The sequence below is a fragment of the Cibotium barometz genome, chromosome 49 (assembly GCF_041138505.1).
Source record: "Cibotium barometz isolate CiBa-2024 chromosome 49, ASM4113850v1, whole genome shotgun sequence".
Classification (NCBI taxonomy): domain Eukaryota; kingdom Viridiplantae; phylum Streptophyta; class Polypodiopsida; order Cyatheales; family Cibotiaceae; genus Cibotium; species Cibotium barometz.
This window is the reverse complement of record NC_141094.1, coordinates 27,848,567-27,854,607: the sequence shown is the minus strand read 5'-3', so window position 1 is coordinate 27,854,607 and position 6,041 is coordinate 27,848,567.

Below are 6,041 nucleotides of genomic sequence, written 5' to 3'. Positions count from 1 at the left end.
GCGCAGAACACCAAATGCAAATGCAGTGAACTCTTCGACTGCACTGGTAGACTGTCAGAGAGATGACGGGAGAGAAGTGTCCCTCTTGCAACTCAGAAAACCAAGTGGGCTGGTAGCAGGTGGGAGGATCTATTTGTGGCTGAAAGTGGAAAGGAAGCAGTAAAGGTCTCGGGGGCTTGGGGGAACTTTGAAGAGGACGAGGTGATGGGTGACAGGTGGGAGCAGACTACTGCTGCTGTCTCACAGAATGAGACAGTGGTGAAATAATTTGTGGAGACTATGGCGATGGATGCTACGACGAAACAACACATTGAAAGGGCCAAAATGAGTTAATAAGCTGGGTGGGCTCAAGTAGAGAGGTAATGTACGAGCATGTGGTGGAAATTAGTGGATGGAGAGCACTAATGTGGTGAAGGGATTACTCCCTATGGAGTTTGTGGAGAAAAACATGGCCTTGTAGTGTGAGGCTCCAAAAGTAATGCTTACACCACAATGGAAACTTGCATTTACAATGAAAAATTGAAGTAACTTTAGATGAACACCCATGGGTACATGGTTTTACTTTGAAGCCTCATCACACTAATTGCACTATCCGATGACACAAGAGATACTCAAGAATCCATTTAGACTTAAACACAATTGACATGGCATATGAAAAAGGCTTCCTAAAGTTTAATTTTCCATTGATATACTTTGGAAAACACATTTCCGCATGACCTTTGGTCCACCCGACCACCCTCGGGCTCCAATAAGCGACCGTGGAGAGTTTATCTAGGTGTTCCTTTGCTAGGGATAACATCTCTCTCTCTCTCTCTCTCTCTATTGGAGTCACAAGAGGAATTTTGTGCTAGAGTCTTAGCCCAATTTTCATAGACTCAAAGCTTTCATATCTTCCATAGTGGTTGGTCTCTCGCTCTCTTACACACACACCCGACCACCCTCGAGCTCCAATACGTGATTGCGGAGAGTTTGTCATAGGTCATTTTGGCCTTTTGACTCTCTCTCTCTCTCTCTCTCTCTCTCTCTCTCTCTCTCTCTCTCTTATGGAGGTACAAGAGTAATTTTGTGCAAGAGTCTTAGCTCAATTTTCATAGACTGTATCTTCCATTGTAGTGGTTGGCTCTCTCTCTCTCTCTCTCTCTCTCTCTCTCTCTCTCTCTCTCCATAATAGCAGATATATTACCAAAATTACTTTACAAATGGCCACATGGCCGCCATGTGATGTACTAGCTTTCCCTCACTAATTACTCCGAACCACAGGCGTAACTTAGAGTACCCTCATCCAATATATAGTCGTGTCATTCTTCACCAAATGAGCTGATCGCAAGGAAGAGACTTGACACAATAGTAGCCCTTTTATACGACCTATGTGAGTTGTAATACCAACTTTTGCATCAAATATGAAGGCATTCCTAGTTAACAAGATATGCCACAAACTTGTCCACTTGAAAAAATGAAAAAAAACTGAATATTTTGGGTTACCTGGCCTATTTGGAATTTCGCCAAAAATCCAGTCTCTAACTTTCATGGGCTTATCTGTCAGCGGAGTCTATACGCGAGAGAAAACCCCACACCTTCTTTGCCACCGGACATGAAATGAAAAGATGTGGGTATGTTTCCAAGCATGTAGTTCAAAGCATACAATTACCAGAAGCAATCTGTTGCTTTCACAACTGGTCTCCCAATGGTAGGCCTCCAACTAGCATGCACCATAGGAACACCTTTCCTTGATATGGAATCTTAGACCACCAGCCCTGTAAGATTGTCCTTCCACCAAGCCCTACTCTTCTTGATGTTTCATACCCTATTAGCCTTGTCAGAGATCCAGTGCTTATCCTCTACCATCATATGATACACTTGATTTGTTGTACACTGTACAATGTCCTGAGGCTTTCTAAATGCCCAATCTAACAAGGTTGCTGATCCTCCAATTGAGGAATATCACCAAATTGTGTAAGTGCTTTTCTCACTTTCTCCCATAATTGTACATATCCATGTGGAATCCAAAAATATTGACGGATTTTTCGAAAAGACAATAAGCGGCCTCTATGTGTGGCAAACAAAGCATCCATAATTCTCACTAGTCCCAATCGAGCCATTCTATTGAATTTTGGCCACTCAACAAGTTTGTCAGGCCACTCCAGAAGTCGTGAAGTAGCCAACATCTCACTTGTCATAGAATTCAACTGCAACCGCTAATCTGAAGGCTTCCATTTAGTGTGTGCCAACACCTTCTTCCATGAGATCATCAACTGAGAAAGGAGTGGTGAAGCCACCACTTGAACTTGTTGGGAACCATTCACTACATCCCACCATATACCATCAATCCTGGTATTACCATCCACAAGTGCGACCTCCTCTATGAGGGCCTTAGCCATTACCACCCATGGCTCTTGAGATACACACATATCTTGCAATAAAGGACATCTCCTAACAGCCATATGTAATCAGACATCTAATAGGCCTCCACTCCTCTTCGGAGGAGTAACACGTTCCCAAGAATTCCACATCTACCCTGGCTTATTTTTTGCTCTTTTCCATAGCATAAATCAAATTGGCTGTTGTATTTGATGCAAAGCTTTGCTCGTCCATGGCAATAAAGGCAATAAAAAAGATAGTAATGGATTATGCCACTTTGAGCTGAACATGCATAGGCCAACGCTGAGATTTACAATGCACAAACTTATCATTTATTCTTTTAGAAATCCATGCCAACAAATCCTATGAATCAACAACTCCAATCAGGTAACTTAAGTGGCATGTGATACATCCCCTTTGCATGCCTTGCCCATTCTTTTCCAAACCAAGCAAATTGCTCTCGGTATAGATTATAAAAGCATATTTCTACATATTAACGCATAACCTTGAAGCAAGACCAAAAGTATCCCAAACAACCATGGCCTTCTAAGCATTATCTCTTTGAGTGCCTTAAGGAACATGAAAGAATCATCTACCAATGCCTGGCTGACCATCTGCTCTCCGCTTGGAAGTGTAAGTCCTACAACTTCACCGTTCTCCACTAGCTTATCCAATCGTGTGATAAGATTGGATGTGTAACAATTGCAAACAAGAGAGGGCTAAGTGGGCATGCCTGCCTGACCAATCTTGTTAAATGAATGGGCTCAGTCACCTCATCATTAATCATAAGCCTAGCCATTGCATTATCTCTTTGAGTGCCTTAAGGAACATGAAAGAATCATCTACCAATGCCTGGCTGACCATCTGCTCTCCGCTTGGAAGTGTAAGTCCTACAACTTCACCGTTCTCCACTAGCTTATCCAATCGTGTGATAAGATTGGATGTGTAACAATTGCAAACAAGAGAGGGCTAAGTGGGCATGCCTGCCTGACCAATCTCGTTAAATGAATGGGCTCAGTCACCTCATCATTAATCATAAGCCTAGCCATTGCATGTTGTCTAATAGTATAAATCAAAGAAGACATGCGAGGGACAAATCCCATAGTCTGCATAATCTGTGAAAGAAAGACCAACTAACGTGATCATAAGTCTTTTCAATATCTAGTTGAATCATAACCACCTCTTTCCTCCAAGCCCTTGCATAATAAATTTTGATTTATACATTTAGTATATTAAGCAAAATATTTCAACCTTTAATAAATCCATATTGCCTTGGATGAATCAAAGTAGGAAGAAAACACTGCAACCTGTTGGCCAAGACATTTGCAAATATCATATACATGGCCCCCATCAACGTGATTGGTCTCCATTGACATAGATTAAGTGGGGATGGAACTTTAGACAGTAAATGTACAAGCCCAGTCTTCCAACTCGTAGACATGATACCTGTATTCCACACCTCCTGAAAAATAGAAGCGAGAGGGGCCTTCAACTCATCAACATACTTCATGAAAAGCTCATTGGGGAGCCCATCCCGTCCTGGACTTTTCCCTTTAGGAAAGTGCTTCAACATAGCTTCCACCTCAACTTTAGAAATATCTCTTTGTAATTAATTTACAGAAACATCTGATACCTGGTGATGAACTAAGTGAAACAAAGACTCTCTAGCTGCAATGAGATATGACCTCATGTGGACCCAACAAATGATGATAAAAGTCCACACACATCTAGAACATAAACAAGATCACTAATCAATACTCCTTGTGCCTGTCTTGAGTCCTGACAATATTCTCACGTGCATGCTTTTGCTACAAACGAGCAAAGAACATATTAGAATCCATTAGGGCATCCATTCAAGCCATAAGCTTATATCTCACATATTGATTCTCATGCATGCTGTAACCTGATGGGACAACCAATGAATAGCTATCTCAATGTTAGGGCAAGAACTGTCCTCTCTTGAACCAGCTGGTTCAAATCAACCCCAATAATGATTCTAGGTTCCGCGACTTCTCCCTAAAATATGATACATTATGAATCCCATATTGGCAAGAAAGCTTTTGAATATTGAACATACAATACTCCCAAGTTGACACCCCAACAGAGATTACATGGCTTCGAAAGTTTTGTAACACCTACAACATAAACTGATGGAAAAAAATATGCTCTAAGAAAGTCTGGTTAACCTTAAGAGGAGCCTTTCCTAATAATGGCCTATAAGCATCCATAGAATGGCTATGCATCTCCAATACTAGAGGGAAATGATCTGAAAAAATATGATTATATTCCACCTATCTCTGGCAAAAACAAATCATGTTGGCAAATATACATTCGGTCCACACGAGCTCTTGTACCCACGCATTGTTGAGAGGCATATGTAAATCCTCTCTCATGCGGGTGTAGCCATGACCATATTATTGCTTCAAAACTTGATTGGCAAACACACTATAGCTAAGCCTCTCCATCCCCATCCGTAATAGAATGAGGTGTAGAAGCATGCTCCAACAATTCATATATATTAAAATCGCCCTACACAAAGCCAGGCTTAGTGTTGCACAAACACAATAAATTGTCCCAACACAAAGCCAGGCTTAACTGATGATGTTGTGCAACACCATTATGCGCATACAACCCCACACGCCATAATATTTCATCCATAAAGTCCACTTCCATAACAATGAACCACCCCCGGACATCCTGCATAACCAATGATGGCTTAAACTGAGATTTCACTACAATCCTGACCCCTTATTGTGTAGTGGGGTGCCCACTATAAAACACACAAAATTCCTTGTAATCATATACTGGTCTAGCCATGGAATGTTGTTTATGCTCCACAACACAAAACATATCCCATTGACCTTGAAATACAGTATGCCACATGCGATAATTCTCGGACGGTGAACACACCTTTTACATTCCAAAGAAAAATCATCATAATCCATCAAAACAGAAAGCCAATCAATGAGAGGTACCACCATTGGCCTCTCTTTCTTTAAATATTGCATAAGATCCTTAATACCTTCTCTCTCTATCTGTTCCCATACTCTTTATAGCAAAACATCCACCCATTCCTTCTCACCTAAAGTACGGGCATCACTAGGTGATGTATCCCGTCGCCACTCGACATCCAGATACTTCTTGTCCTAGGTTGAGACCATAGCCCCTTTTTTATCAAATAGAAGAGGAAAATTTACCTGATTTTCTTTCGTAACTCGAGGTCTCAGATTGTACTGAGAGGGTGATACCATGCCTTGGTTATCTTTCTCTTGAGTCCATCTTGTGGCACTAGGACAAAATTATGAAGAAGCACCACCATGACCAGCACCCACATTTTGATTACCACTAGAAGTAGCTGTCTAGCGAGCACCTCTCTTTGCCACCATAGGCCAAGGTCTATCTTTTGTATTTGTCAAAACTTGTTTACCTTTATCTACCACTTGCTCACTTTGTTTTGCTACTTGTTTGCACTTCTCTATATTCAAACCAGATGGCAAAACATGAGCTAATGTATCCTTATGAGTCGGGACCCTAGGACACATTCAGTTGTGGCTGAGCATTCACCTCCTCTCTGGACACATTGAAATGAAGTGACCCATCTCCCCTCAATGGAAGCAATGGTCTGCAAACGATCCCCACTTTAATTCGAAATACAAAGGGTCAAATCCATCCACACATAACCT